Below are 10,015 nucleotides of genomic sequence, written 5' to 3' on the forward strand. Positions count from 1 at the left end.
ATTGGATGATGTCAAGATTTTTGGCATTTCTATATCATGATGGGTTCAACATATCAGTATCAGGAAGGTGAAGGTAATGGCTTTAGATTCGCAGGAAGTCTTTTCAAGGTAAGTATTTTGAATATGGTACTTTTGGGGATATTTAAGAGAGTGTTCAGCAGCTTATGAGCCTTACGGTGGTGTGGTTTTATGCTTGGGTCTCGTGTGGTGAGTCTGGGTTGAAGATTGTGGTGTTATGGCGAGGAGAAATATCAATTTGAATGTAATTCAGAAGGAACTGGATAGATAGGACAGCTTGGTAGTAGGTTGGATCGGCATGGCAATGGGTAAGATTAGTTCTTTGGGTGTCTATGAGGTAATGAGTTTCTACATGTGTTTTGTGGCAATGCTCTTGGATGTTTTGGTGACCTGCGTAGCTTGGTTGAGTTAGATGGATTCAGTCCTGACGGTTTGGTTTTGTGTAAATGGGATTCGGAGAGTTCTTGATGGTTTCTACCACGGTTAGAGATGTATATTTTCTACTGGCATGAGGAGCATGTGATGTATAGAGATTTTCTCCTAGATGGGATCAAATGGAAAGGTTTTGGCTAGACGAGTACGTAGTTGCTTGTGGCTCGGAGTGGATTATGAAGTTCTCACATTTGTCATAAGATGGCATGGTATATGCGGTATGTTGTGTGGGATTGAGATTTGCATGTGTAAGGTAACGGTTCAGTTCTGAAAGGAAGGTCATAAATTCTTAGGCAACATGGACAGTTTCAGATGACTAGGTAAATGATACTACTAATTGGTGTGGCTTGATGAAGGTATACATTTCAGAAAGGGCAATGTGTTTGAGTTAAGGATACTTCATTGGTATTACAGCACTCTCCTATTTGATAGACTGCTGATATTCAAGTTTGCTTGGAGGCACAGAAGAATTTTGGGAGTATCCCTTGTGGGATGATCGAGTATTAGAGGTATGTTAGATATTCGGGCGGTGGAGTTGGGATCGGATATGGTGATTCGTGTGCTTTATGGATTTGGAGACTGGGAGTTCTCATAAACAGGTTATTTCGTGGTTATGGACGGTGAAGATGTGGGCAAAGCTAGTCAGATGTTAGTATGTGCCATGATTCAGTCATTGTGAACTTTCTGAGAGTTATTTATCTATTGTGGGTGACCAGAGTTAATTTAGGGTTCATTGGTAGGCCCAGTATGGATGTGTGTTCTGCACCAGGTCAGATTTATTGACTCCGAACCGCTATTGTTGAGGGATGTGCCATTCGATTGTCATTGAGCTTATTCGTGTTCTGGAGTGATCTATGAGTTACCCTTCTGTGTTACGAGGAGTTGTGATTGTTGGTTATATACACATATGGTGCGGTTCTATTTGGGCTTTATAGCGGAATTTGAGTGAGATGGGTATTTGGGTGTTGCATGATTGATTGTGCATTGGATATGTTCTTTCGGGCTGGTATGGCATTGCATCAATTGCTTCTCCGTGGTTATGGTGATTCACTTTTGGTACTAGACATCAAGTTGCATGTGGTTGTTGATTTTGAGCATGGTGACTTGAGGTGTTTCATATGGACCTGTGTTTGGATAGGGTCGCGCATTGCAGCAAAGTTATGTGGAGGTATGATCCTTCGGGTTAGATTCGTGTGTTCTGGTTTCACGGTGAGTTATGGGTTCTTAGCATCGTGTTGTGGTGGTACTGGTGAGCTTGCGGTACAGCTCTCTCATTTGAGTCATTTTCCATGATTTGAGTACATTTGAATTGTTGCTTATTGGTGCGTGGATTGCACATGTTGTGGCTTTAGATTGTATTGATGCGTCATGTCACCAGAGAAGTCGTGTTGGATGAGATGAGGTCATTGGACCTAGAATGAATACTATCGGATTCGATTTCAGCATGTTGGAAGGATAATATCAAAATTCGGCTTAGAAATTTACTATAGCCTTTGCATAAGGAGAGGGAACTCCATGACTGGTTGATCTGAGGAATGGTTATGATTTCTGCGTGTTTCTTCCATCATTGGCAGTATACGAAAGTGTTGGGATGAGGCTTTGTTTGATAAGAGGTTTATTACCGGTATTGGGTTGTTTGAGCAACTACTGTGAGTAGAAGTTATCGCTACGAGTGTTTGAGTTATGTGGTATATCATGTGATTACATCTTGGGTTACGGATATGGTTTGATACAGCTTGTTCGGACTTATACAGTGTATAAATGTGAGATTCTGATCTTATAGATAATTTCGAAAGTGGAAATTTGGTTCTAAGGTTTATGGGCTTGGTTGGATTGCGAAATTTCAGTTGTGTTGTGCTATCGGACCTATATGGGATAGGGTGACGCTGGGATCACCGCCGGGTATGTGCATAGTGAGGATACATGGCGATTTGATGGCTTTTGGAATAACTCTGGACACGTTCGAGGACGAACGTATATTTAAGTGGGGGAGTTTGTAATGACCCGACCGGTCGTTTTGAGCATTTGCACTTCGCTTGCCAGTTCTCGGGAATGACTAGCCCCGTATGATGTATTATGACTTATGTGAATCGTCGGTTTTGGTTTTCAGGTTATTCGGAATTGATTTAGAAGAAGGATTCTCGGCAAGAAGCTGCAAATTTGAAAGTTTTGACTTTTTAGTATTCGATCTCGGATTTGGATTTTTTTTAAAGATTTGGTTAGCTCCGTTAGGTGATATTGGACTTGGTAGAGCATCTGGAATGTGATTTGGAGGTCCGTGGTGGAATTAAGCTTGAATTGGCAAAATTAGAAATTTGGCATTTCTCCATCGGTAGTGGAAATTTTGATATCGGGGTCGGAATGGAATTCCGGAAGTTGGAATAGGTCCGTAGTGTCATTTGTAAGTGTGTGCAAAATTCAGGTCATTCAGACGAGGTTTGGTAGGTTTCGGCATCGTTTGCGAAATTTGGAAGTTTAGGAGTTCTTAGGCTTGAATCCGAGGGTGATTCGGTGTTTTGATATTGTTTTGAGTATTCCGAAGGTTCGACTAAGTTTGAATGTTGATATGAGACTTGCTGGTATTTTTGGTTGAGGTCCCGAGGGCTCGGGATGATTTCGGATGGTTATCGAAGAGTTTGGAAATTTGGTAATGCAGCTGAAGCTGTTGATTCTGTCTTAACCGCACCTGTGGAGTGGGAACTGCAGGTGCGAGGTCCCCAGAAGCGGGTCTGAGCCGCAGATGCGCAGATGGGGTCGCAGGTGCGGCTTGGTCCCTGCATCTGCGGTGATCGCAGATGTGGTCGGTATATCGCAAAAGTGGGCTTTTAATGAAACTTCGCAGAAGCGGAAAGATTTTCGCAGGAGCGGTCCCGCAGATGCGGGAATGGGACCGCAGATGCGGTTTTGCTGGGCAGAACCTATAAATTGGAGACTTCGCAAAATTTGGGATATTTTCCACCATTCTTGTTCGGACTTGGAGCTTTTTGGAGGGTTTTGAAGAGTGAATCAAGGGGGTTTTCGTGGAGGTAAGCTACTTGAACTCAATACTCGTGATTGTGGTGATTTTCAATTGTTTAAGCATGTAATTAAAAGAAATTAGGGATGAAATTGAGGGGTTAGGGCTTGGAAATTGGAGAGTTTGATTTGAGGAATTGAGGGACCATTTGAGGTCGGATTTTGATGAATTTGGTATGTATAGACTCGTGAGTGAAAGGGCTTTCTAGTTTTGTGATTTTTGTCGGATTCCGAGACATGGGCCCGGGGGCCGGGTTGAGAGGATTTGTGCCTAATTTGATAGTTTTTCTTGTGGAATTCATTCCATTAGCGTATATTGATAGTATTGTTGTGGTTGTGAATAGATTCTGAGTGATTGGAGGCCGAGTCGAGGGGCAAGAGCATCGTAGAGTATGGATTTGACTGGTTTAAGGTAAGTAATGATTGTAAATCTAGTCCTGATTGTATGAAACCCCGGACTTCACATTGTTTTACTACTTTGAGGTGACGCACATGCTAGGTGACGGGTGTGTGGGCGCGCACCGTTGGGGATTGTGAGTTGGTCCGTCCCGTAGCAACTATAAAGTTGCGTATTTGACTGAAATTATATGATACTTGTTTGTTTTAGAAAGAATTTTATAAATTGGGCTGAATGACATATTTGGGCCTTGTGCCAGAGCTGTTTGGACCCTTAGGGGCCTTTTCTTATTATCCTCTCACTGTTTTGATTGAAAATCTGTACTCAGTTATGCTATGTTTTCAGATTTTGTAACTCAGTCTTTATTACCCCGTTTTGATGCATATAAAATGTTATTTTGGGCTGAGCGGCCTATTTTTACCGATAGCCCGAGTGGCTTGAGAGGTTTATGACTGAGTGAGGCCGAGGGCCTGATTTGTGAGGATATTTATGGGATCGGGCTGCACGCCGCAGCATGTAGTTATTGATTCGTGACTGAGTAAGGCCGAGTGCCTGATTGTGAGATATTGAGACTATGGCATGTGAGTTGTCCGTGCAGCACGTGAGTTGTCCATGCTGATTCTGATATTGATGTTATAGCACGTGAGTTGTCCGCGCAACACGTGAGTTATCCGTGCGGATTATAGCGCTTGGGATGTAGGAGCCCCTCCGGAGTATGCACACCCTAGTGAGCACGGGTACCCTGAGTGAGTGATATGATGCTTTGGCCGAGGGGCTGTTCTTGATTCATGTTGTGCCCGAGGGGCTATTTACGAGCGATTGTGAGGTTGCCGGAGGGGCTGTTTGTGTTTCATGTTTGCCCGAGGGGCTGTTCATGAGTGATGTTTTGCCTGAGGGGCTGTTTATGTTTCATCATGTTTACTCACTATTTCATCACTTTGTTGGAAAAATTGTTGAAAGATGTTTTAAAATGGTTTTAGTGAAACGGGATTTTTAAACGAGATGATTTGACTCACATACTGATTTGAAAGCATGTTGTACTTACTGAGATTTCATAATGTGGACTTTATGTGTTTCCTACTGCGCGGTATTTATTTACTTTTATTACTTACTGAGTTGGCGTACTCATATTACTCCCTGCACCTTGTGTGCAGATCCAGAGGTTGCTGGACGTGCTAGCGAGTGTTGATATCATCTATTGCGGATCTGTCGGAGTTAGCAAGGTAGCTGCATGGCGATCGTAGCCCTGCTCTTCTCCCTCCTATCTTCCTATAAATGTTATTAGTTGTTTTCCAGACTGTATTGGTCTAGTATTATCGGACAGTTCTTAGTAGATGCTCATGACTAGTGACACCCCGATGTCGGGCTTTCTTTCTGCACTGTTATTTTGATTTAAACTCCTTATGAAGGTTTATTGTTAAATAGCTTGATTTTATCTTAAAAATGGAAAGAATGATTGGTATTGGTAATGTGTCGGCTTGCCTGGTACCACGATAGGCGCCATTACGACATGGTAGATTTGGGTCGTGACAATTTGTTTCCTCATACTCAATTTTTGATTTATGCAGGCCTCGGAGATTTTCCCAAGATGAGGCCGGCCCCTCCTGGGGAAGAGATCGAGTCCCCGGTTCCCAAATCGGGGAAAGATAGCAAAAGGAAAAGGGCTTCGAAGCCTGAAGACCCCCAAGACAAGAAAGCCCCTGCTCGAAGGCTAAGGAAGAAACTTATTCACGTGGACGTAGATTCAGCCCACCAGTTTCTGGATGATGATGAAAATGAGGGCGAAGAATCAGCGTTGGTGACCCGGACTAGGAAACCGGTTGAGGTCGCCAAGCCCTCCGAACCGGAGACCTTGCCTCGTGGTGAAAAAACTCCGAAGAAAGACTCGGGTAAAGCCCCCGAGTCCCCTGAAATCGAGGTTATTCCCCCGCCTTCAACAAGTACACCGGAGGAGGCAAGTGCTGAGAATATCAACGCTAATCAGAGCGCCCCGAGTGAGGAGCTCGTGGACATGACAATAGGTCGCTCCCCTTCTCTACCATCTTATTCCTAGGAGGCAATAAAGGACGCTCGAGCTCTGCGAACGCCCGACCCGGGAAAGGTCCTCGGAGAAGATACCTTTCAGGATTGTTTTACTGGGGTCGAGGATACTGCCGACCTCAACGACGCATCTACCCTCTTTGAATAGGCTCATCGTCTCTTCTCTCGGGTAAGCACTAACTTTTATTGTTGCAAAAATTTCTGGTTTTCTTCTCTTACTGCGTTAACTGATATCTCTTTATTCTCTTTTTTTGTAGGCCATTACTAAGTTTAGAGCCGAGCTGAGCCAATGTGAGGCCGAGCTCTAGAAGTCTTCGGATGAGGAGAAGATCGTACGTCTCCTTTTTAGCCAAAAGGAGGAGGAGCTCAAGGACCTTCGGGCAGATTTGGCCAAAGCTCATAAAAATGAGGCCGAGCTAGACAAGCAGGTAACCGTGATTTTGAAAGAGTATGGTCTACTTGACCTTACTGTGGAGGACAACACTTTAATGTCTCAGCTGCAGCGAAAATTGGAGATGATCGGGCAGCTTCGGGGCGAGGTCGATCAGGTTAAAGCCGACTGCAACCAATGGAAGGAAAATATGGATCGACTTGCTGCTGATAAAGAGGTTGATCTAGCCCAACTGGCCTCGGCTGATACCTAGCTCTGAGGTGCTAAAGTGAAAAATCTGGCCCAGGCCAAGAAGATCGAGGAGCCTGAGGCAAAACTTGCTGAAGCCGGGGCTGAGGTTGCTAAGGCCAAGGCTGAAGTTGAGAAAATGAAGGCCACGACTGATAAAACCATCGCCATATACTTAAGGGATGACGAGGATGTTCAAGCGGAGCTAAGGGAGGCCTCCTACTGGGAAAAATGGAGTAATCATTTGGCCAAGTGCCAATCCCGGAGGGAGACCCTCGAAGAGATCCATGCCCGAGGTTTCGACCTCACTAAGGAGATAGCCCAAGCAAGGGCGCTGGAAACCGATGCTAGGTTTCTCGTTTCTTCCGATGATGAAGACTCTATTAGTGGCTCTGAGGGCGAGAGAGATGAGGATGGAGTCCCCGAGGAGGAGGTTCCCGAGGATGCGACTCCCAAAGTAGATTTGGCTCTTAGGATTTTGTTTTTGTTTCTCTGGTTTTGTGTAAGGCCCCTCGTGGGTATTGTAAATACCCTTTATAAATATAAGGAATTCCCTTTTCTTCATCTCCAAATTGTATTGAATTCTGCTTTGTTTTCATTTTGTGAAAATTTTTGATGTTATAACTTCAATGATTAAGTGAACACTGGCTCGGACTCTGAATAGAACAAACCCTTAGGGTTTTTAGTAATCAATGGGTGATCTTTGAACTTATAATAGAATACCTCTTAAGGTTTTTGTTAATCCTCGAGCTATGCTTAAGTCGATTTGATGGGAGTTCGGGATGATGGGACTCTTGAGTCCGAGTCGAGTGAGAGCAAGGTCTCGAACTCTACATGCTTCGGCCCTTAGGCTCTCTTGTATTAGCCCTTAGGTTCTTTTAGGTCGGCCCTTAGGCTCTTTAAGTTGGGCCAATTCGGGCTCTAAAACGACTATAACTTTTCCCTTTTTTCGGCTAAAAGACTTAGTGAAAATTTCTTTATGCCTTAGCATGTGTTTTTTGTACCCGTTGGGTTTTTCGAGGGTTCAACCGATCAGAACCCGTTCGTGTTAATACCTCTTGAGGTTTTTTTGAAGGATGACGTTATCGAAGCCTTTAAATTATTCGAGGGCTGATTTATCGAAGCCCTTTTTTATTTGCTTTTGCCGAGGGTAGCCTTATTTAACCGGTTTTTTAAAGTGTTTGAAGGCCTTTAACTTATGGCGGAAGTCGGACGTCCCCGAGACGCATTATTTTGGCCATAGACTTTTTTATATGATCATAGTCTTTAATGTGGTTGTATCCTTTAATATGGCCGTAGCCTTCAGGTATGTCTCTTGGACTAGTTTTCCGATAACCTTCCGAACTTGTTCGAAAGGTTAGTCCCCGAGTATGATGGCCTTGGCCTTTATGTGGAGGGGATGCCTCTTTGAGGTCTTATAAAGTCGAGTTTAGATGACTCGGATGTGTTGACTGTCGATGACAGTCCCCGAGTATTCGAGGTGTATTCGTGCTTTGGCCTTTGAGCCGTCTCTCGCAAAATCACAAGTATGATGTTCGTATGGTAGCAAATTTGTTTGTGACACAAAGTATTTTGATATAGAAAGAATGCTTCTTTGAATAATTGATACATGCGTACATGTTTTGTCGTCGGGGCTCGACTATTCTATATGGACACGGTTCATCTGACCGTTTGGCCCATTACAAAGTTTTCCTATCGAGGCCCTACTTGGCGTGAAGTATTTTTCTTGAAAATATAATCTCTGAGGGTGATGCCCCCCAGTATTCGAGGTTGATTGAAAAGAAGCCTTGGATACTGTTGAATTTTCCTTAGGTAGCACATAGTTGTTGCCTCGTTAAAAACCTCGCCGGTTGAACCCATTTGGGACAAAATCCAATCTAAGGAGAAAGTCATACCTTAGCAGTAGTATCGTTTGAGTAGTGATACATTCCAATTGCTCGGCAGTTGTTCGCCTCCCATCGTGCCAAGTTTGTAAAATCCTTTACCGACAACTCCGATGACTCGGTACGGTCGCTCCCAATTCGGGCCTAGTTTCCCTTCATTTGGGTCTCGAGTATTGAGGGTGACCTTCCGTAGAACTATGTCCCCGATTCCGAAGTCTCGAAGGTTAGTCCTTCCATTATAATATATCTCGATTCTTTGTTTCTGCGCCGCCATCCGAACAAGTGCAGCTTCTCATTTTTCATCTAATAGCTCGAGGCTAGTATTCATAGCCTCGTGATTTGACTCCTCCGATGCATGTCGAAACCTGGCGCTGGGTTCTCCGACCTCGACCGAGATTAAGGCCTCAGAGCCATATACTAAAGAGAACGAGTAGGCCCCGTGTTGGACTTCGATGTTGTTCAATATGCCCAAAGAACCTCGGGTAGAACTTCTCTCCATTTTCCTTTTGCATCGTCCAACATCTTCTTTAGGTTTTGAATGATAGTTTTGTTTGTTGACTCGGCCTGTCCGTTCTCGGTTGGGTGATATGGTGTTGATAAGATCCTCTTTATTTTGTGTGCTTCGAGGAACTCCGTTACCTTGTTGCCAACGAATTGCTTTCCATTGTCGCACACAATCTCGACAGGTATCCCGAATCGACATATGATGTGGTCCCAGATGAAGTCGATAACTTCTTTTTCTCTGACCTTCTCGAAGGACTGTGCTTCCACCCATTTAGAAAAGTAGTCAGTTATAGACAATATGAATTTAGCTTTACCTGGGGCCGTTGGCAGAGGGCCGACTATGTCCATTCCCCATTTCATGAAAGGCCACGGGGACAGGACTGAGTGAAGTTGCTCTCCGGGCTGGTGAATCACTGGTGCAAACCTTTGACATTTATCACACTTTTTAACAAACTCCTTAGTGTCTTTTTCCATGCTATCCCAGTAATACCCTGCTCTAATAATATTGCGAATCAAAGACTCGGCGCCGGAGTGATTCCCACAAGTGCCTTCGTGGATTTCTCGTAGAACATAATCGGTATCCCCCGGCACTAAACATACTGCCAATGGTCCATCGAAAGTCCTCCTGTACAATGTTCCATCTTCATCCAATGTGAACCTAGCAGCCTTGGTTCGTAGATCCCTTGACTCTTTATGATCCGATGGGAGCTTTCCATTTTTCAATAGTCGATATATTTATTCCTCCAATCCCAAGTCAAACTTGTAGAATTTATCTCAGCATGACCCTCTTCGACCATAGATCTCGATAATTACACGACAGTCCCCGGAACAATATCATCTTCTTCTACTGATGACCCCAAGTTAGCAGGTGCATCGGCCTCATTGTTTTGTTCTCGAGGCACATGATCTAGGGTCCACTCCTTGAAGCGATGCAAGGTTACCTGTAGCTTATCCAAATATCTTTGCATCCTATCCTCTCGAACTTCAAAACTTTTGTTTACTTGGTTCACTACCAACAGAGAATCGCACTTGGCTTTACTGACTTCTGCCCCCAAGCTTTTAGCTAGCTCGAGACCTGCAATCATGGCCTCATACTCGGCCTCGTTA

This window comes from Nicotiana attenuata, chromosome 6 (assembly GCF_001879085.1).
Source record: "Nicotiana attenuata strain UT chromosome 6, NIATTr2, whole genome shotgun sequence".
Classification (NCBI taxonomy): domain Eukaryota; kingdom Viridiplantae; phylum Streptophyta; class Magnoliopsida; order Solanales; family Solanaceae; genus Nicotiana; species Nicotiana attenuata.